Source organism: Anolis carolinensis, chromosome 1 (assembly GCF_035594765.1).
Source record: "Anolis carolinensis isolate JA03-04 chromosome 1, rAnoCar3.1.pri, whole genome shotgun sequence".
Lineage (NCBI taxonomy): Eukaryota > Metazoa > Chordata > Lepidosauria > Squamata > Dactyloidae > Anolis > Anolis carolinensis.
The window spans coordinates 50,177,607-50,200,017 of NC_085841.1; the positions used below are offsets into that span (position 1 = coordinate 50,177,607).

General features: G+C 40.0%; 1 protein-coding gene and 1 long non-coding RNA gene across 7 annotated transcripts in view; one reads left to right on the forward strand and one right to left on the reverse strand.

Annotated features, from left to right (window-relative positions):
• The window catches only part of tjap1 (tight junction associated protein 1), a 73,523-nt gene that overhangs the window by 20,810 nt on the left and 30,302 nt on the right, over nt 1-22,411 (reverse strand). For 3 of the 5 annotated variants that reach the window (XR_010003888.1, XM_008125374.3, XM_062974074.1), the window contains exons 1-2: nt 9,181-9,273; nt 2,745-2,796 (exon numbers count right to left, since the gene is read on the reverse strand). The gene's annotated coding sequence lies outside the window, so the exon portion shown is untranslated. Of the gene's footprint in view, nt 1-2,744; nt 2,797-9,180; nt 9,274-22,411 lie in introns of those variants that run through there. The other 2 variants (XM_062974085.1, XM_062974095.1) reach the window with 2 other exon arrangements.
• Nucleotides 117-14,449, forward strand: LOC103282615 (uncharacterized). 2 transcript variants are annotated; one of them, XR_010003907.1, is made up of 3 exons: nt 117-540; nt 694-824; nt 3,327-5,661. It is a non-coding gene; the product is annotated as an uncharacterized LOC103282615 (long non-coding RNA). The 2 variants fall into 2 exon arrangements; XR_010003902.1 differs by lacking the exon at nt 3,327-5,661 and adding an exon at nt 7,953-14,449 and having other exon boundaries at nt 119-540.

A 22,411-nucleotide genomic window follows, 5' to 3' on the forward strand; every position in this document is an offset into this window, starting at 1 on the left:
AGCAGAGGCAGGATATAGGCCTGAGCTCTGAAATAATATCTGGAAGAAAAAAGAGGAGGAGGAGAAAAAGCACAGCTGTGACATCCTAACCAGCAAAAGCAGAGAACTGGCTCATCCTCTTTCTCTCTATTGTGTGTGCATGCGCGCACACACACACACACACACACACACACTAACATGCAGAATATGTCCAGATTATATATAGCAAATGAGAACAGGCCTCAGAGCAGCATATTGATTGGGCTCTTTAGGAAAGGCTGTTTCCGATATGGAAACTGAAAACCTTACAGGCAGTAGTGACAGGCCAGGCAGCAGCCATTGATCTCATGCTGTCACTGCCAAGAGGGACAACATGGGAGGGTGTTGCAGACATTAAGCACACAGGAGCAGTTATAAGCTTGTACTAGTTAAAGCGTCCCAAGTGTGACAGGAACAAAGACAGAAGAGGGAAGCACTTTTGCTGCCATTCTATTTCTCTACAGACCAAGGGCAAAGCTAAAGACACTCCTAGAACTGAAGACACTGCTAAAAGCTGCTGAGGTATGTTGTTTGTTTATTTATATAAATATGTAAACAGATAGAAAGCCCTCATCTTCCAATAACTACCAAGGCAGAAAAATAAGTGACTGACATTAGTAACACTATATTTTAAAGTCAACAGTCAGAACTTCACCTACCTGCATCTATTTCTAGGACTATTTCTGTGACAAAAACAAAGACAGAAGAAGGGAGCACTATTGTTGCCATTCTATTTCTCTGCAGACCAAGGGCAAAGCTGGAGGCACTCCCAGAACACTCCTGAAGACACTGCTAAAAGTGCTGAGGTATGTTGTTGTTTGTGTGTGTGTGTTAAACAGATAGAAAGCCCTCCTCTTCCAATAACTACCAGGACAGAGAATAAATGACTGATGTTAGCAACATTACATTTTTTTAAAAAGTCATCAGCCTGAACTTCACCTACCTGCATCTATTTCTAGGACTACATACGGCAGAAGCAGCATGTAGTTTATAGTAAGTATAGAACAGGAAGCTCACAGAATTGATGTGATCTGCATGAAGACACAAGCAGGCTTCCACCTTCTGCTGGGTAAGCAGAATAGCAAACATGGGTAGTGCTCAAACTACTGTCAGCTGAGATTACAAACTTCTCAGTAATAATAAAACAAGGAATGTTCACACACCTCCAGAAATTAGGCAGAATTAGTGCAAACCTGGACAACCTTTCATGTGTGGTATCCAAGACAGTGAAAATCAAGCTGTCAGTCTACTAAGTCATGGGTGAGAAAAGGGCAGTCCATGGGCCCCATATGCCTTTCAGAGCCCCTTGCAAACCCCATTCTACATTTTCCTCAAAAAAGGGGGGAAGAACAATTTTATCACGCTTTGGATTCTCTCAGGCTACTAAACACAGTCTTCTTCTGTGACTTGGACAAGCAAACAAACAGAAAGCTGAATCCTAATCAGCATTCTCTTTTATTTTTTAAAAAAAGGCCACTTCCTATTTCTAAAACTGCCCTGGAGCCCATAAAAACATAGGCAAGTTTCCTTCCACACCCTCTAGTGGGTTTTGAATCCCATTTTTTTTAAAAAAAACAAAACAAAAACCAAGATATGGAGTAGGGAATGAAGTTGTAGCAAACGGCTATGGTGGCTGGGTGAGCGTATGCACAACCCTCTAGGATCTTAAAAGGGGACAATGAAGATCCTAATTGTTTCCTACCTCTGTTTTAGGTACTAAAGGCCCCAGAAAAGTTTGTAAACTATGTGACCTACAAACAGCATTTTAACTTCTGCCAGTGTCCCCTAGAATGCAAGTGAAGCTACTTTACACAATTCTTGACTGAAGGTCTTATGCATTAGATTAGAATCAATGTTGACCCCACTTAATAAGACCAGGTATTAATAAACATATCAAATGAAAATAGCTGATGAAAAGTGACAAAGGGTTTTCATAACAAAGGTCAGTCAAGGATGAACAGACTGAAAAAGAGAGGTTACTCTACAGGGGTTAGAAACAGCAGAAGATATAGATAAGGCCAGACAATAATAAATCAGAATCTTAATCATCATTTTAAGCAAGCAGTTTCTTGTCTCCTTCCTCCTATATGAGCAATGCATTTTCTTGAGTTGACATGCAGCCTTTGTAATAGTTATAGCTGACCAAAAGAGGTAAATGAGAATAAAGGAAAGAATGTAGATTCTCTCAAATTTCACACTGTAAAATCCAGGGGACTCTAATAAAATAGTCAAACTGTCTGGCACTATGTGTTGCTATAACTGTTCCGTGCAGTATCCCTTTGCATGAATCAAGACATATCTAAACGATTGAAGCTCAAAAGCAGGCATTTACAGCCTCAAACATTTCTTACGAAATAGATACGACAAACATTTTTTCTATAAGTCAGCAAGATCAGCTATTCAGAGATCACACTAAAGGAGCTAATTTTAAGAAAACCTTACTCTGTTAAAAAAAAAACCTTCCAACTATGGAAGGGACAAAGTACAGTCCCCAGTGCAAAGGATCAGATAACAGGTGTTGCCAAAACCTATGACTAAGAGCCTCTATCAGGCAAGGAGACAATACAGAATTGAGATGGCAGGCAGCTTCAGCAGTTGTTTCCTTCATATAACAGACTGGGACAAGTCCCTTTGTCTGATCTCACTGTAGGGTCAAGGTGCGGAGAGGTGCACTATTCTCCACTGGATCTTCAGGAAATATATAACAGGAATGCTAAAGTACTTACCAGCCTGGATTAAAATTTGAAACCTCTTGAAGACAGTATTCAGTCCAATGATCTAAAAAAGTTAAGAAAACAAAGATAACTTAGCATGGAGACTATTGCTGTCCATTCTTCTCCAGCTTAAAAAAAGGCACTCATTCATAAAACTGTAGGCTCCAGGTGATATACAGCAATTTCTCCAATGCTAATAATATTCTGTTTACCAAATGCGGCTCTTCCATTTTCAAATTTTCATCGGAATACAAAGCTCCAGAAAGTTTCCAGCTCTTTACTTTACTTTTGAAATAATATCGTGTAAACTAAAGTTCATATTGTTCAGATTACACTGGAATGTGAGACTTCAAGAGCTTGCATAGTGCAACTGCAAGTAAAAAACTTCTGGCATTTTGAGAGTCACAATCATAATAATTAAGGTACTGAATGCTATACGTGTGTAAATTTTGATTTATAGATTCACTGTGCTAGTTTTAAAATTTGCTATTTTATCACTAAAGAGTTTTGTGCATGACAGTTTGACAATATTTTATTTTAAAACTAATAAATATGGGGTCTCAGAAATTAGAATCTTTCTCTCACCTCTTCCAGGTATTGCCTTGCCATGTGTAGTTTTGCCATGCTGCACAGCTCAAATAAAGCCTCTTGTTATTGAACAGACTCTACTTCCACCCCAGATTCATGGAACACATTCATTCTGCAACACCATATGGGAAAATGACTGAAACCTAAAATTCAAAGAGCTTCTGAGGAAAGTATGAGAAATACCTGTAACTACAGTTATTTGAGTGTGAAGTTACATGTATTGGCCTGTGCTTGTGCACAGCAGCTGACCAGCATCTTCTTGAGAGCTCATATTTTTGCTACATGAGGGGTGGGGTGGTTAGGGTGGTTTATAAGAATTCCCAAAGGACCACTTGAAGAACATTATATATGGATGAGCAATCTCTTTATGTTCATTGTGGTCTCTGTGCATCACACACATGGGAAAAGGGTAAGACATTTACTAAAAAGAGGCAGATGCTAGTAAAGGTAAAGGTTTTCCCCTGACGTTAAGTCCAGTCATGTCTGACTCTGGGGGTTGGTGCTCATCTCCATTTCTAAGCCGAAGAGCCGGCGTTGTCTGTAGACACCTCCAAGGTCATGTGGCCAGCATGACTGCATAGCACGCCGTTACCTTCCCGCCGGAGCGGTAGCTTATTGATCTACTCACATTTGCATGTTTTCGAACTGCTAGGTTGGCAGGAGCTGGAGCTAACAGCAGGCGCACAAGCTGCTCCCAGGATTTGAGCCTGGGACCTTTTGGTCTGCAAGTTCAGCAGCTCAGAGCTTTAATGCACTTCGTCACCGGGGCAGATGCTATTGCAGGTATTAATGGAGCAATGGAGACAGATGCTGTATGTGTGAGAAATGCAAAGGGGTCTTTTTCATGCTGTATGTGAGAGATAGAATGGTGGGCAGTAGCATCAGGGCAATTGCTTACAGTGTGATGCACTAGGGGATCTTTCCTCATTAGCACTGTGAGTGTGGTCATCAGAATACTGAGTAACCACTGAATGAAGAAGATCCGGAATCTGATGACAGTCACATCAGTAATCTAGTAATACTGAGAGATGGCAATTGCTTTGATAAGCATTCTACTTCAGGGTTTCTGGGTGATGACTGGCAAGCAATCTGTCCTATTCTGCCTGGATCAAACACATGAAATGGGCATGGTAGTAATGTCAGAATTCAGGTCCATCTCTGGCATGCTGGCTCCAATGTTTATCAAACAAGACACACAGAGATGAAGGCAGATTAGACAATAGTCACTGATGGGTTATCTGGCAGTTGGTCGATGTGAAAGGTCTTGTACCCTGATGGTGTCCTGTGCCCATTGTGGTGTTTGTGAAAGGGAGGGGGAGGGGGCCTGTTTCTGATGTCAGGCAGGGGGCACCGGGAAATCACCCATCCATTTTTGGGTCTGCTTCTGGGTCTGGTTTTTAGAATAACGTTAATGGTGTTCATGAAATGAACATCATTGAGGTGTTTCAAGTCATGAAGATGGGAAGTAATTGTGGATTAATGTGTGTGTATTGAACACGGTCCTTGAAAAGTTCCTTGTTGGGAGCAATCTGCATATCTGGCAAAACAATACTATGTTATGACAATAGTTAGGGTCCCAAAGCTCTGTCTGAACTGTCAATGGTAAGTGGGTTCGGGCTTCCTCCATCAGCCTCACAGTATTATTCTACACCTTTAAGGCTATCCACTTGGATTTACAGGGCTAATTTCAGGGCTCTAAGGCAGAGGTTTGCTCAGTACCACAAATTACATTATGTAACAAAATTTGAAAAAAATTATGTTCCTGGTTTGAAAGTGTTATTTCCTGTTTAATTGTGTGGTAATAACTCTGAAAGAAGTTGTTATACTCCAGAAACTTTGTATTTTGACTGAGGGTAGTACTATTATTTCCTTCAGTCTTGGAACTTCGTTTGTAATTAAAATATTTTAATCTTTCAATGTGGAAAGCACAGCAAAGTTTAACGAACTTACATAGTGTTACATAGTGTTGTTGGTAACAATGTTATCAAGGCATCACAATTAGTGTCATCCTGAATGGCTAACAGATCAGTCAGAAATCTAAGAAATTTGCAAATTGTATCAACATGGTACTAGAGATTGCCTGAATAGTACATTGTAAGCAAAAACAATTTAAACGTGTTTTGATGTGCCTGCGCACTACAACTGCAGCACATTAAAATGCTATAAGCCTCATCTAAGCAGAGTAAGTGCTTATCATGGCTGTCAGGGAAAAAGAACTTCCAGCAGAATAGAACTAGCCATAAATCTTTGAATAAAAAGGGAGTTAGGTGAAATAGAAGAATAACTGCATCTAGAGAAATATCCAGAGAAACCTGCTACTGAGGCAGAGATAATGATATATATATATATATATATATATATATATATATATATATGTGTGTGTGTGTGTGTGTGTGTGTGTGTGTGTGTGTATATATATATATATATATTTGAGAGGCACATATGGTCCCTGCATATGTGTTTGTGTGTGTGTGTGTGTGTGTGTGTATCATATATATACATACACATACACACAATGTGAAGAATATATGCCAAGGTAGATAGATAGGTAGGGAGCCACGGCAGAGAAACCTTCCCTAGAGCAAGGCCTAATAATAGTAATAGTAATAAATCATCCCAATGAAGGATTCCCCCAGGCAGGAAGCAGCCAAGCTTTGAAGCTGAAAGGCTATTCAATGCTAATCAAAGTGGGTAATTGAAACATTCACACCTGCTTCCAACAGACAAGATTTCTTTCTTTCTCCCTCCCTGGACCTTCCGCAAATATATAAACCCCACTTGATTAGTTTCCAACCTCTGAGGATGCCTGCCATAGATGCGGGCGAAACATCAGGAGAGAATGCTTCTGGGACATGGGCCATACATCCCCGAAAACTCAGTGACCCGGTCTGACACCACTTTAACTGCCATGGCCCAATGCTCAGTTGAATCCTGGGAGTTGTAGTTTGCTGAGACATCAGCATTTTTTGGCAGAAAAGATGAGAGATCTTGCAAAGCTACAGCTCCATGATTCCATAGCATTGAGTCGTTTAAGTGGTATCAAACACTAGTAATCCTACAGTACAGATGCATCCATAGACTAGGGACCATTTTGTGAAGGTAATGATGGCATGATTCACAACAACATAAGGTAAAGTGTATATTGAGGTGTATATTGGACTGCAACTCCCATCATCCAAAATAGACAGTAAGGTCAGATGATGGGATGCACAGTTCAGGAAACATCTGGAGGGCCCCAAGTTCTCTTCATCCTTGACCCTGTAATAAAGTAAAGGTGTGGATAGGAACCAGTGTCACGTAGGGCCCTGGACAACGATTCTGGAGAACAGAGTTCGAATCCTGTTCAGCCACATACTCTCAGCATCAGAAAAAAATCGTAATAGGATCACGATAAGTTGGAAACTATTTGAAGGTAAGCAGCAACAAGAGCCAAATGCAAAAAAAAAAAGAATAGGACTTCTACACCTTTGATAATAAATGAAGAGGGAAACTCATATAGACAAGCTGTTTATATTCTATTATGTACCTATTAAAGGGACAGGAGCTTCCTGAACTTCGCCTGATGAAGTTTTCAATATACTTATGATTTTTTAATTTTATTTCTTTTTTATTTTTTAGTCTTTATTTTATTTAATTTTATTAAGTTACAGTTACCTTGTTTATATTGTGTAATGTGCCTTGTCTTGATGTAAACTGTTTGTATAGGTTTCTTTTAGCATAGAATGGTTGCCATATAGTTGGAAACTGCCCAGAGTCACTTTGGGGAGATAGGGTGGTCTATAAATAAAGATTATTATTATTATTATTATTATTATTATTATTATTATTATTACTACTACTACTATTATTATTCATGTTCTTTGGTCTTGTTATAACTTTCTCTTTACATAATGCTGAGATTAATGCAGCTTGACACCACTTGAACTGCCACAGCTCAAGGCTGTGGAATCCTGGGAGTTGTAGTTTTACTGTCAAGAAGATTGCTCTTAGGTTTAATTGGAATGTCTTTTCCTGCGGATTGAAACCATGAAATGCAGTCTGACACTTCAACTGCCATGGTTATAGGCTATGGAATCATGGGATTCATAGTTCGGTGAGGCACCAGTCTAGAGAAGGCTAACAGACCTTGTAAAACTACAACTCCCAGGAACACAAAGCATTGAGCCTTGGCAGTTAAAGCTGTGTTGGGCTGCATTATATATACAGTGTCCTATCAGCTGTAGGAATTGTGGGAGTTAAAGTCCAAAACACCTGGAGGGCCAGAGTTTGCCCAAACCTATAGATGCCACTTTCCCTTTCCTGCTAAGTCCAAAAAAAGCCTATTTTCCTAACATAATCTTGGGTGTGCATCTACACTGTAGTATTAATGCAGTTTGACACCACTTTAGCTGTCTAGGCTCAATGCTATGGAAACATAAGAGCTGTAATTTGGTGAGGCGCCTTTACCATAGAAGGCTAAAGATCCCAGGTTTCTATAGGCTTGAAATATGGCAGTTAAAGTGCATTAATCCTACAGTGTAGATGCACCCATAGGAACTGTATCCTGCAAAGTAAATCCCATTCTGTCCATTGGGCTTCCTCCCCGCCAAGTGGATTTTCCAAACCTCTCCCACTTCTTACCTTTCCTTCCAGGTTCCTATAAGCTTCCGAGGGAGATACTTTGGATCAGGACCCAGCACATGGCTTCCCCGCTTCCCTGCCTTTAGCTTTCTCCCTCTGCTGACATGTCTCTGCCTCTCTCTCTCTGCTGAACTGGACATGCCTCAACTGCGCCCCCTAGAGGATTGCGCCTTCTGCAAATGTGTAGTTTGCTTAATGCTTGAGCCGCCCCTGCCTCTACAACTACTTCACTATGCAATTTTTCTCTTACATCCAGCTGTCATCATATGTGATCCAATGCTATACAGGCAACCATAAGGGACAACTTTAATTAGACTTCATGATACGTTAGAGCATTATGAGCAGGAAGGCACAGCAATGGGCCACAAAAGGAATTCTGGTTCACATCTACTTAAATATGCAATCTGGTATGATGCTTTACTCAAGGCTTTCTTTGCCCTCCATGCTATGCACCCCTACCAATAACATTCATCTTTGGACACAGAATATTTGTGTGTATAAAAGCACACCCTAAGGGAGAGTCACAAAGTAAGATAATGCAAACAGGAAGTCAACAGGGCTTATGCTGGGCTAGGGAGCTGCTGAAACAGGCCTTTGAGATGCTCTGGCATTGGCCTTGCCCCAACAAGCTCCTTGGCCACTTTCCTTACTATAGTATTTTCTTCGGGTCCCAACTAGTACAGAACAAACAACCACACAATAACATAGCTATTCTACTCCTAGACTGCAGAGCAATAGTCAGATCTACACTCCTCCAAGATAAGTCCCGAAACTGACTCAGCAGAGCTTCTACCAATAACAAGCAAGCATAAAAACAATTGTTGGAATCAAAAAATTTCTTGTATTTCCCTTTTAATTGCACAGAGGAGCAAGACAAATTAGGGTGGTTTGTCCATAGAAAATGAAGGAATTTCACTAACATAATATCTGAGAAGTTTTCCTCTTAGAATGGAGGAAAGCCTCAGTTGCTCCAAGGAATACAAAGCTGACTCAGATGAATGATACGTTAAATACAACTAACTTCTCTGTATGTATGTAGTCTAGCGAAGTGACTAGGAAAAAGGCTAAAAACAAAGCTAGTGGAAATAACCTTACAGTGACAGCCAGATATAGTAAGGACACAAATACATTTTCCTGCTTTCCTCTTATTTCATAAAAGTGTCTTTCAGAGTATCATTGTAAGAATGCTGGAAATAACAAGAACATCCCAAGTGCGGTTACTATAAAATAAGGAACTTACAGACCCAAAGTAATGTTTTGTCCCAACATGTCTGTCCTCTTGATTCAAGTTTCTTGATGGCATCTAACAGATGTGGCCAGTGATGATTGAAACCTGAGAAAGGAAACTCTGTGAATTACTAACCAGCTTGACACTTGGAAACACATTAAACACCTACCACCATATGAAAGAACACAACCTAAAGTGAACATAAGGTAAAGGTAAAGGTTTTCCCCTGAAGTCAAGTCCAGTCATGTCTGACTCTGGGGGTTGGTGCTCATCTCCATTTCTAAGCCGAAGAGCCAGCGTTGTCCGTAGACACCTCCAAGATCATGTGGCCGGCATGACTGCATGGAGCGCCGTTATCTTCCCGCCAGAGCGGTACCTATTGATCTACTCACATTGGCATGTTTTCAAACTGCTAGGTTGGCAGGAGCTGGAGCTAACAGCGGCCGCTCCCGGGGATTGAACCTGGGACCTTTCGGACTCCAGCTCAGTGCTTTAACGCACTTCACCACCGGGGCTCCTCCGGTGAACATAGACTAGAAAAACAGGTTTTCTATAATGAAGTACATCAAGATACAGTTCACATAATCATATAATCTTAACCGCAAGGGCTATTCAGTCCCAACCCCATTCTGCTATGCAGAAACACACAATTAAAGTACTTCTGACAGATGGCCATCCAGCCCTAATTTAAAAACTTCAGAGAAGGAGGCTCCACTACAATCTGAGGCAGCATACTCTACTGTTAAACAGCTTTTACTGTCATGATATTCTTCCCAATAGTTAGGTGGAATCTTTTTTCCTGAAGCTTGAATCCATTGTTCTGTATTCTAGTCTCTAGAGCAGCAGAAAACAAGCTTTCCCCCTCCTTAATATGACATCTTTCAAATTTTTATACATGGCTATCATATCCTCATCTCAGCCTTCACTTCTCCAAGATAAACATACTCAATAGAATAGAAGAATAGTATTTTGAAATAATTCCTTTAAAAATCGAACAAAATTTGGAAGAATTTTGAAAGATGTGTTTATTTCTTGATAAATATTTGCATTGTGATAGAAGATTTCCATGCATTATACACAGGTTCATTGTTCTAGTCTCTTAGCTGAATATGGACAGATCTTGGAAATCATAAGCTTCAAATAACTACTGATCTAATACTAGTTATTTTCAATGAATAAAATATAACTATAGTACAAGTATATTAGCATTTAAACAATAACTTCACTGTGGTATAAATGCAACTTTCTAAACTTTTATAGTTATGAGGGATGGCCTCATTAAGTGATAAGAAGAGGACTATCACATGGGGTTTAAGTGTTGGTTCTTACTGTGGCTTCTGCTGGTGCTTCATACTCTGTATGGGTGTGCCAATGATGGTTAGGTAGATGCGAGTGTGTTTTATGCCTCGTAGTATTTAAATGTTTAATAACATAAGTAATCTATTTTTAGAATCAAAAGAGTAGAGTTGCTTTAAAAAATAACAATGAAGGCAAAGGTAACTTGGGGATGGGCTGAAACTGTAATAGCAATTAATTACTAATTTAAAACTTTTCATGCTTCAGGTATAACAACTACAACAGACCAATTTAATTTGCAGAGAATTAAAGAAGACAGGTGCTTTGTAGTTTATTAAAAGCATACTTCTTTTAACAGGGTGCACAGAACCAGAAGGTTGGTTCTGTTTGGTTTAGAAAGTAATCTTATTAAAGGACAACCACAGAAAATAGCACGTCACCCCTTTAAATACAAAGCAAATTTGGTAGGATTCAAAATCAAAGTTATGGAAGCTTTGGGTAAAAACTTTACTCTTTTAAGATCTCTTCTATTACATTTAAGCAAAGTATTCTATGAACAAGTAAGCTCTCTCTCCACTCCTTAGATTACTGTCTGTATTGGCCCTATCCCAAGATGCCCTAAGTCATAGATTTATGTTATCGTACACAACCATCTCAACATGCTGAAGCTCCTCTGCTATCCTGATTCATTAGCCATCAATGCAGAGTCACAGTTTACTCAGGTAATGTTAGAAAAAAAGTTCCCAAAAAGCAGTTAACAGAATTTTAGACCCAAACATAAATAAAACTTAATTACAGATTTTCCTTGGTCCAAAGTCACCCACACTGATGTGTGGAGGAAGAATATTCAGAGTCAGAGGAAGAATATTCAGAGTCTAGGGTAAGGGTTTTTTTCTTTGGGAATCCAAGAGAGATTTCATACATTCTGAAAAGTTATAGAGACAAATCCAAATAGCAACCACAGTATCTTCACTTTACTAACTTTTTCCTTCAATTTAAGCATCACTAGACCATGGAAGATTGCAAATAAATACTAGGTGCTATATTCAGGGGAAAGCATTTCCAAAATCACCTTTGAGTATTCTCTGCCTAAAAAAATCCTATACATTTCATGATCACCATTAGTTCACAAATAATTCAAAGGCACTGATACAAAACAAAAAACAGAAGAACCCATCCGGAAAGGTTCTTACTATTCCAAATAAAATAGTTCAAGAAAACATTTTCAGAACTACCCATGTTCCTCTGCTGCTCAAAATAGGTCTATTTTCAGCTCATGTGTACTATTACTGTCCATCCTTAAATCATGTTTTATTTTACTGCACTGTATTAAGTTTGCTTAGCACCTCCCATTCTAAGCCTATTGTAAACTTTATCAACTATAGACTATCACTGTTCCAAAGTGCTCTATTCCCCTAAAATACAAATAGATTCATCATGTTGCTGCATAGCTGTGGAAAAAAACAGGTTGCAACAGGAGGTTAGAGGTTTAGGTAATCAGGTTTTAAAGACACAGGGGCAACCTTCTGATGATCGTTGTTGTTCTTAAAAACACTTATCCCATTCAGCAAGAGCCAGTTCAGAGATGAGCTCAGTTTCTTCAAATTTATAGTACCCACTTCAGGATATGAGAACAGCAGGTTGGCACCTATCAGGCTGATGAAAACCAAAGGCAGTTATGATGCTAAAATATGGAGATGAATTAAAACATGTCAGCAAGTACTAGATTTACGCAAGTCGGTACTGTTCCACTATCCAGGAAAGGTCAAAAGGGGGTGCTAGACAGAGAAAGGTAGTCCATTTGGTGTGGGGGGGGGGGGGGAGGTTGAAGGATTTAAACAACTTCCCCCTGTGTTCCTGTTATTACTCCCACCCATGTCATGGTTGTGGAAACAACCCTCATTTATGAAATGGGAAGTGGGGAGGAGGAATAACCAGCTAGAACAGGGGAAATGGTTTTCCTCATTCTACTCCCCTCTCCATAAAATAGACTATCCTTCTCTGTCTAGCACCCCCTTTTAGCCTCCGCCCAGATAATAAAATAGTACCAGCAAGTCTAATGCTCACCTTTTTTGGCTAAATTACATTGCCACAATTGAGGTGTGCATTGGATTCAATGGCACATTAGAATTGAGCAAATAACCCCACCTGTGTGAAAAGACCCAGAGGAACCCGGATCCCCTGAACCTAGCCAGAAAAGGGGGGGGGGGGGAGGCAAAGAAGCTGCTCCTGGTGGTGGTGGTGGCAGCCTCAAGGTTCTGTGGTGCCCAGAGAAGGAGGCAGAACACCCACCTGGTGACCCAGTCATTCCTGCTGCTTAGCTGCAGATCCTGCCCCCGAGGGCTCTCAAGGTCTCCCACCCACCCCTCCTAGACTCAGTCTCATGAGGTTCCTAACTGGCCTTATTCACGAAGCCTGCAAAACCTTCCTCTTGGTTTCAAAAGCCTTGGGAATGATACTAGCTGGGATTTGTGTAAGGCTGGTGAACTCAGCCTGACAGAGCGACATGGCTTCCCAAATGGCTTCATTCATGCTGCCTCCCTCCCTGATGTGTTATGCTTGTACTGTTGGGTGCATTACATTTGAGGGTAAATCCATCTTTGTAATGTGCACCCTCAAATTTGAGGTGCGCATTACATTCAATGGCATTCGATTATACTCCAATAAATACAGTTCTCTGCAGGATCTAGTCCGTAAATTCAAGCCTGTAACATTATCTTGGTACAGAATAAAATCAAGTAGAATTTGACAATTTTTTCCTCTGTTTAGTTTTCATTACCCTGGTAGGTAAAGGTAAAGGTTTCCCCTGACATTAAGTCTAGTCATGTCTGATTCTGGGGGTTGGTGTTCATCTCTCTAAGCCAAAGAGCCGGCATGACTATATGGAGCGCCGTTACCTTCCCGCCAGAGTGGTACCTATTGATCTACTCACATTTGCATGTTTTCGAAGCTGGGCCTAACAGCGGGAGCTCACCTCGCTCCCCGGATTCGAACCGCCAATCTTTTGGTCAGCAAGTTCAACAGCTCAGCGGTTTAACCCACTACGCCACCAGGGGGCCCATTCTGGTACTGTAACAAAATGATTTCATCAAATCTGAAAGAATAATGAAAAAAAGAAACATTGTTTGGAGAGCCAGCAAGGTATAGTGATTTGAATGTTGGACTACAATTTGGGACACCAGGGTTCAAACCCCACTCACTGACAGAAAACTGCTGGAATGCCTTGGGCAAATGACAGTCACAGCAAATCCCTGACAAAATATCACCAAGAAAACCTTATGGTAAGGTCACCTTAGGATCACCCTTATTCAGAAATGACTTGAAGGTAGTTGACAACAATGATTTTCTGATTGAAAATGTGCATTTCACATTTGTTTAGCAAATCTAGGAGACACACTTCAAAAAGTGATTTTCATCCACCCCAAAAGTAACCTTATTAGACAGAAATTCCAAAATGAATCTATGACAAAAAGGCATTGTTAATCTTCAGAATGCAGAGGAAAGCAATGAAGAGCCTCAACCAGTACTTTCAACTCTCAAATAGATCACATTACTTGGGATATGCTTTAGTTCTTGCCTCTTGAAATATTTTTCTTCAGCATATGATAATATCTCAACTCAAGGAGAAATCAATCCAGCTGAGAGTTGGGTATGCTTAGACTTTCTTAATTCTAGTGGATCTTATGATTGTGTAGAAAGGTACTGCATTTTGACCAAAACTTAATGTACAAAGAAAGAATTCACAGTTTGGAAAGAAGAGGAATCTGTAATCTATGTCGGCAAACACACAAGTGATAGTAACAGTTCAGAAAATTCCAAGGAATTTTATTTTCATGCCCAGATGCAATAAAATGTAATTGATGTCTGGTGTTTTCTTTTGTAGCAGTTTAACTATCAAAAGTAGAAATAGGACATAATACTTAGATTTGCCTGGAATCTGTGAAAAGGCCTTTAACAATCTAAGTAAATTATGGATCAAACACAATGCATGCAGTTCTTTCTTTCACCACCTTTTTAAAATTTAGAAGTGGTCATTCTCTGGGAATGGAAGAGGCTCTGAACTCTTTTACTGAGCAAACAAATGGCAAGAAAAATCCCTCTGCTTGCCTTCTTGGGGAACAAGCGCAAGGTCCCAATGTCAGTTTCCATGTTTTCTTTTCAGTATTCAAAGAAGACAGTTGTACACAACTGCCCATATTCGATATACAGTAGAGTCTCACTTATCCAAGCTAAACGGGCCGGCAGAAGCTTGGATAAGCGAATATCTTGGATAATAAGGAGGGATTAAGGAAAGCCTATCAAACATCAAATTAGGTTATGATTTTACAAATTAAGCACCAAAACATCATGTTATACAACAAATTTGACAGAAAAAGTAGTTCAATACGCAGTAATGTTATGTTGTAATTATTGTATTTACGAATTTAGCACCAAAATATCACGATATATTGCAAACATTGACTACAAAAATGGCTTGGATTATCCAGAAGCTTGGATAAGCGGGGCTTGGATAAGTGAGACTCTACTGTAGTAATTTGGTTCTGCAACCTGTATGTGCTTGCTATGAAGCAAATCTGTCATACTCAAATTCCTCCAGTAGAGGGAGCTTTAGACCTAGCCAGAGCAAAATACAGTAATTGTGTAGGGACTGTCAATTTTTTTTCTAAAGAAAAAATAATCCAGACCAAGCCCCTATCCTTTCATTATTAATGTTTAAAAGAAGGCAGTGCTACACAGACTATCTGCAAGATCAATTACCAGGGCAAGTTAGAGGCAGGAGGATAAAGAACACACAGGTATCATATTCTATTTATTGGCCAGACGGGTCAGAACAAGTTGGAGGATCTATTACAACAGAAAATATGGCTATTCAACCTTGCAATTCTTGTGTGCAATCCTTACAACTACATAAAGTAACCTCAGGACAACCAGTCCACTCCTTTAGGCATTACTCTAGTCTAGGACATACCACACACAGCTTTGAAAAAGTACATGATACAATGTTATAAATAATCTCTATTATCCAAAAACCTATCTGAAAGCAGTTGATACATTTAGGTATGATGAAAGTGTCCTGAAAGAAAAAGAAAAGCAGAGAAGCCTGTAGGTAGAAGAAGAGTAAGAAGGGAAAAGCTTCTGATCTCAAAGGCACTTAAGGCTGTCACAGGGAAAAACAGCTACTCTTTCCTCATTAACAGGCAAGACTTATCTCAAACAAGGGCAGCATTTTAATTGTTCAGCTTATTCTTAGTTTATTTAAGCATTTGCACTTGGTACTAATCGCAAATGTAAAACACCAAAACATTAAAAAATGAAGTAGGAATATAGAAAGCAATCCAATGCAAAGCAGTTTACAGCCGCATGGACTGTACAAGAATGGATATGTGCCATCTCCATCCCTTAGAAAGTAGACAGACACTAATAAAGACTAGGAACTCCACACTTTTGCATCAAATAATTAGAAGTATTTCTCCTGACATAAAAATCAGGCTTCTTGTTTGGATGCATTCTGATTTCAGATTTAGTCGTCAGAGGATAGAATTTGATAATTCCAGCAACTAACCAGTTAGCAGGCATCCATCCAATAGTAAAGAGTGCAGAAGAGTGAACCAATCTCAGCTGACCTTTCTATAGACAAATTAAACACAAGCTAGCTCATTTGAAGGAAAGAACAAACAATTATTGAGTAATAGCTATTTAAATGATATTGTTGGTATAATACATCCCTAGAATAACTGTCTCTCTGATAGGTTCATCTGTTACCATGAATCTGACTCCTCTGGTGGTTTTAGAACAACCTGAGTTCCTCTGCTTCTGAAAGTGAGGAGAAGTCTGAACTTTAAATGGTGTCTGCAAACAGAGACTAGGTCCCTCCTACTTGCGTGCCTGCAGGCCTCCAGGTGTGGCTAGGAATGGCACAAGCTAAGCACTAAACACACCTTTGATGTGGAGCTGAAAGTACGTAGCTGGAGGGTATGAACAGCACGCCGCCTGCCGCCATGCTGACTTTATACACAGGAATGCAGGTTGAAACCACAGGCCAACAAAGGCAAACACACTACATTCCACACTAGGCAGGGAACAAAAACAAGCAGGCAAACCCACGTGTCCCCATCTTCATGCAAGCTAAATACAGGCCTCCACTACTGCCTCAACCACAAAAGCAGATGGAGAATATTAGAGCCATCAACATGTCCACTGCAGCAAGAGAAATAGATGCTGTAAAAACAAGCAATATAAATATAAAATCCACCTGCACTTTTTATACACAATGCTATGAATAATCTCATATAATAAGCTAAGCTAGCAAACCTTCCCCCTTAAATATCCCACAGATATTCAAACAATCTTGCTGGTTTGAAAATAAAATGAAAATCTCATTTTCTTTCCCACCCCAAAAGTAATGGATTCACATCCAAAATAACTGTATAATGGCCCTACCTAGAGAATTCATGCTCGCTCTTTTTAAAACAGTAACTTCAAATCAGGATGTCAATACCTATGATTGAGAGCTTGGGTTATCACAAAATAATCAGTTTAAACCTTGCTTGCTGATACATCCTTTGCCTCAACAATGAAAGATCAAGTGGAGAAAAGAGAGAGAGTGCACCTGAAAAAAATGATACAAGGTTTCCTACTATAGTTTGAATTAACACTCAAGGAGAAACCGTATGCTATGTATCTGAAAAATGAGCAGAAAAACAACCCCATTCTGCTTGTTCCAAAACTGACAGCACAAGGCTGACACTGACTGCCAGGTGGTCACATCTGCACCTTAAGTGAGAAATATGCAACATTAATTCTATTTCCCAGAATTACATTCAACATGTTTTCCTCATCACCAAGCACATGCCCATGCTCGTGTCCATGAAGAAAAGCTTGTTGGCTTCACAAAAAGGGGGAATTCTTTCCAGTCACCCCCTCTCCAGCTGCTCCCAGATTCCTTGAGAGTCTACCACAGAACTGTCTGTGGAGACTGCAATTCTCCCAGCATTCAGACAATCAAGAAAGCAGCAGGCAGGCAGGCAAAGGAGGTGCCTCTACAGATTACCAGCTTCCGCCCCCACATATTCTTTGTATATTATGCAGCATCTCAGGGCATAGCCCTCATCTTGCCACTGGTGGGCGGGCAGAGCAGGGGAAAGGGGCCCTTTATAATTGTAGTGTTGCAATCAGCCAGCCTGGCCAGGCAGCTTGTTCTTGCCTGCATGTATTAAATACCTTATAACTGATTACACCCCCATGGGGCATGATTAGCAGTCTGCAAAGAACAAAGTCTACTTTCATAAGAATAAGAAGAGACACGTACTGCTAACTTAGAATATACAGCTGGGCAAAGGGAATAAGATGAGAAGGGCTAAGTTCCATTTTAAGACCTTTCCACCCCACCTACAAAATTGCTCCCAATAGCCCTAAAATGTTTCCATACAAGAACTAGACGGCAACAACCTGAGGACTGCTATGACAGAATAGTGTGGCTTCCTTTACAAAAAACAAGTTCTTATAAGCTTGTGCGCCAGCTGCGACCGTGCCTCGTGAAGTCTGACTTGGCTTCGGTGGCCCACGCCTTAGTTACCTCCATACTGGATTACTACAATGCACTCTACGTGGGGCTGCCTTTGAAGACGGTTCGGAAACTACAGCTTGTACAAAGATCAGCAGCCAGATTGATAATCGGAGCAGGCTATAGTGAGCGTCAACCCTCCTGGCTACCAATAAGTTTCCAGGCCCAATTCAAGGTGCAGGTTATTACCTATAAAGCCCTAAACGGTTCAGGTCCTACTTATCTCAGTGATCGCCTCCTCCCCTATGAACCCACGCAGACCTTGAGATCTTCTGGGGATGCCCTTCTCTCCTTCCCACCTCTGTCTCAGGCGCAGTTGGTGAGGATGAGGGAGAGGGCCTTCTCGGTGGTGGCCCCTTACTTTGGAACTCCCTTCCCAGAGAGATTAGACTGGCACCTTCGCTGTCCATATTTCGTAAGGACCTTAAAACTTGGCTGTTCCGATGCGCTTTCGAATGAATAGTCCACCCAGATGCTTACTTACAATCATTGCACTTTATCATTGTCCTTCATTCTTGTTGGCTATTAATATTTAATGAGATTTCCTCATCTTTTCTGTTCGCCCCTATATTAATCTTGTGCCTCACTCAGGGTACGATACAAATTCACACCTGCACATATTGTATTTATGCCCAGGATTTTAAAATATTGAGATATTTTTATATTGTTTTATTTTGTTTTATGTTGTTTATAGTATATTGTTATATTGTTTTTAACTTTTTGGATTGTTTTACCTATGTCTATTTTGGGCTCGTGCCCATGTGAGCCGCCCCAAGTCCCTTCAGGGAGATGGTGGTGGGATACAAAAATAAAGTTATTTGTTTGGTTATATAAGAGCATATACACAGAGATGCTGCTTGACAAATGATCTCCCTCTGAAATACAAATCATAGCTTTATGCCAGGAAACAGTCATTTTTTAAAATAGACCAAAAAACATGGCTATAGAATTGAATACGCGGGAGGGGGGGGGGGTGTCATGTACTTTTCAACAGCAGCAGAAACACCCAGCAGGAGGAGAGAGAGAGTTAGAAATCAAAAGTCATACCTTCCATAATAAAGTATAAATAAGTGGTAGAAGAAGCTTGCTTGACTCATTATCGTACTGTGTGGATGCAGAGAGTTATCCTTCTAACCAACCAAATTTAAGAAAAAAAGGTGGAGAATAAATCAAGCAAACAGTAACTTTTCACATTCCTAGGCCAGAATAAACTGCTCCATTTTGCTGTTCATACTGAAAGTGGAGACAATCAAGCAGTGTGTACCAGCAAATCAAGGTGCCTGGCTTGTTCTGTTGGGCAAAAAAATACAATTTCTTTTGGTTTTTGACACTGAAAATATGACAAAACCCCTTTCAGAAGAGACCTGACTCTAATATAGTAATTGTGTCATCAACATCTGGAGGCTAGTGATATCACTGAAACTACTTCTGGTTTCTCTGGACTTTTCCTTGGAAGTATTTTTGTACTTGTTTCCAAAGATGAAAAATACAAACGTGCATTATCAAAATTATGCACAGCTATCAATTCACTCACACCATAGCATACCATATTTACAAGTTTTTAAAAGTAAACCACTGATGTTCGTCAACATCAGTGTTCTGCTGATGTAAACAGACTTCCTCACTGCAAAACTACAGCCAAACTCATTTATATTAGAAAGACATTTTGAATATAGAAATAATACATCCCTCCCTCCAATACATATACAGGCAGTTCCTGAGTTACAAACATCCGATTTACAAACAACTCAGTAGTTATAAACTGGGGTGAGACAACAGGAAATGAGGAAAATTTACCCCTAAGAAGGGAAATTCACTCACGAAAGAGTTATTATGGGGAAAATGTGTCTCCACTGAAGCTTTCTCAACAACCCTTGTTTCCACAACAAGCCAATTTTTTCAAAATCCAATTATCACAGGGACAGAAATCTTCTGAACAGGGACGCAGACATCAAAACAAACACCACAGGGATGTTATCCTTCCCTATAGCATTCAAAGCTTGTGTGTGTGTGTGTGTGTGTGGATGGACAGGTGGCATTACACTTAAAAATGTACCTGTACTGAGTTACAAATAAATTCAACTTAAGAACAAATCTACAAAAATCTTGTTCATAACTGGGAAAGTCTTTTTCCCAGTTAATCCAATTGCATTGTCTTTCTTAGATATCTAGGTTTCCTGGCTAGAATTTGGGGGGGGGGGGGGGGGGATGGGGGGGACCAGTCTTCAAACCAATCTCCTGTGGACATAGAAGTCCACCTGTACACAAAGAGAAATCTTCACCTATCAAAGCTTTTTTTTTGTGAGTCATTCAATTTATTGACCAAAAGAATTGGTTTTTCTAAGTAGTTTTTTAACACAGAAGAAAATAAGGCATTTGAAAACAAAAATGCAACTTCTTTTTTTAAAAAGGGCAAAATGAAGCAGTAGTAGCAACATCTAGCAATCAAAAGAATGTTATGCAGTTTCCATAAATACCTAAGGTATGAACTGAAGCTCCAGAACAGCAATTAGAGCTCTAAATATTGTGGAAACTGATAAAGCTCTAAATACAATAGAAATTGAAGCCAAAGTATCTCAGCTAATCTAAGAGATAAAGTATTATACCAAGGGTCCCCAAACTACGGCCCGTGGGCCACATGCGGTCCACTGAAACCATTTCTCTGGCCCCTGCGGCGGTGGCTCCCTCCTCTTCCAACGAGGAAGGCGCGTGCGGCGCGAAGCACCTCCCCCCCACCTCCACCTTCCAATGCTTTTCTTGTGCTTTTTTATCATGGTATTTTAATTATTATTTAATTAATTATTAATTATTAAGAGGTGCTTTGCTTGTGCTTTTGGTGCACAAAGGCTGAAGTGGATTGGACTAAATGGCCGAAGGGGTCTCTTCCAACCCTCTTCATTATTATTATTATTATTATTATTATTATTCCTCAGTGGTCAACTGTAGTCCGGCCTTCCAGTGATATAAGGGACACTGAACTGGCCCTGTTTAAAATGTCTGGGAACCCCTGTATTATACAGATCAAGAAGGACAAATCTACAGTGATAGTTAGTTAAGTCACTTTCCAACCAGCATTGAGGAAAGTGTTTTTTTTCTGTGCAGATGATTACATAGGTAATCCTAGAACCAGTTTGATGCCCGAGGCCCAGATGCTGATTACACAAACCACAGATCACTGACATGTATTATGGACTTTCTTTCACATGCTTTTGTGAGTATTCATTGTGTTGCTGCCACAGTCTGAAGCTAGCTAGCTTCAAACTGCATTAAACAGTCAGGATAGATGGCACTTAAGAGAAAGTAACAGATCTAATAATCACAACCCGATCTTCCCAATATTTGAAAATTACCGAAGAAGCAATTTTTTCTATATGAGTATCAATAAATCCCAGATAAACATTCCTCTTGCTTACCTATTCTACTTCTGGACAGGCATACGTGTGCTATTGTACAGAAACAACCTGACAACATATTCCTTATATTTACTAATTAATCTCTCTAAAATGCTGGGCAGCCATTGATCAGGCATACCAACTCAGTTCATGAGCAAGATGCATGTCATCACATAGCTTCTCTAACAGCCTAGAACACAATTACTCACTCCTTTACACTACACAAATTCCCCACCCTCATTCCCTGAACTAATAGTCTTTTGGTGTAGAGAAACACTTCTGCTATTTCACTCTCTCTATTACCAGCAATGAAAACCAGGGCAGTAGGCCCTAATTTAGCTCAGCAGAGGCTCTCTACAAACTGCTAATCCCAGTGCGCAGCTGTTTCTCAAATGCACTGGCACGAGCAAACCGTAAACGATTTATGGCGCGTGGCAGAAAGACTGCTAGCCGCTTGCATGGGCGGAGTTTTGATATAAGATCATGTTTAGACTAATGTTTATATTGGAAGCTGTCAATCTAGTAGTAATACTACATAGCAATACACTGTCCACACCCAACAATGAGCCTGGCTACACAAAAGTCTGTTAGTGAAATGCCATACGTGTGAGTAACAAGAAGCTGGAGAAAAGAGTATACCTTTGTAAATAAGCTGCAAAGGTTATACAATCTTAATAGGATCTCAAGTTCTTGTCAGCACCAATTTTTTAAAAAGTTCACCTGGTCTGAGAATTACTACCTAGCTAGTCTTATAAAGTACAGCACAATAGAGTCTCACTTATCCAACATAAACAGGCCGGCAGAATGTTGGATAAGCGAAAATATTGGATAATAAGGAGGGATTAAGGAAAATCCTATTAAACATCAAATTACATTATGATTTTACAAATTAAGAACCAAAGCATCATGTTTTACAACAAATCGACAGAAAAAGCAGTTGAATATATCGTAACGTTATGTAGTAATTACTGTATTTACAAATTTAGCACCA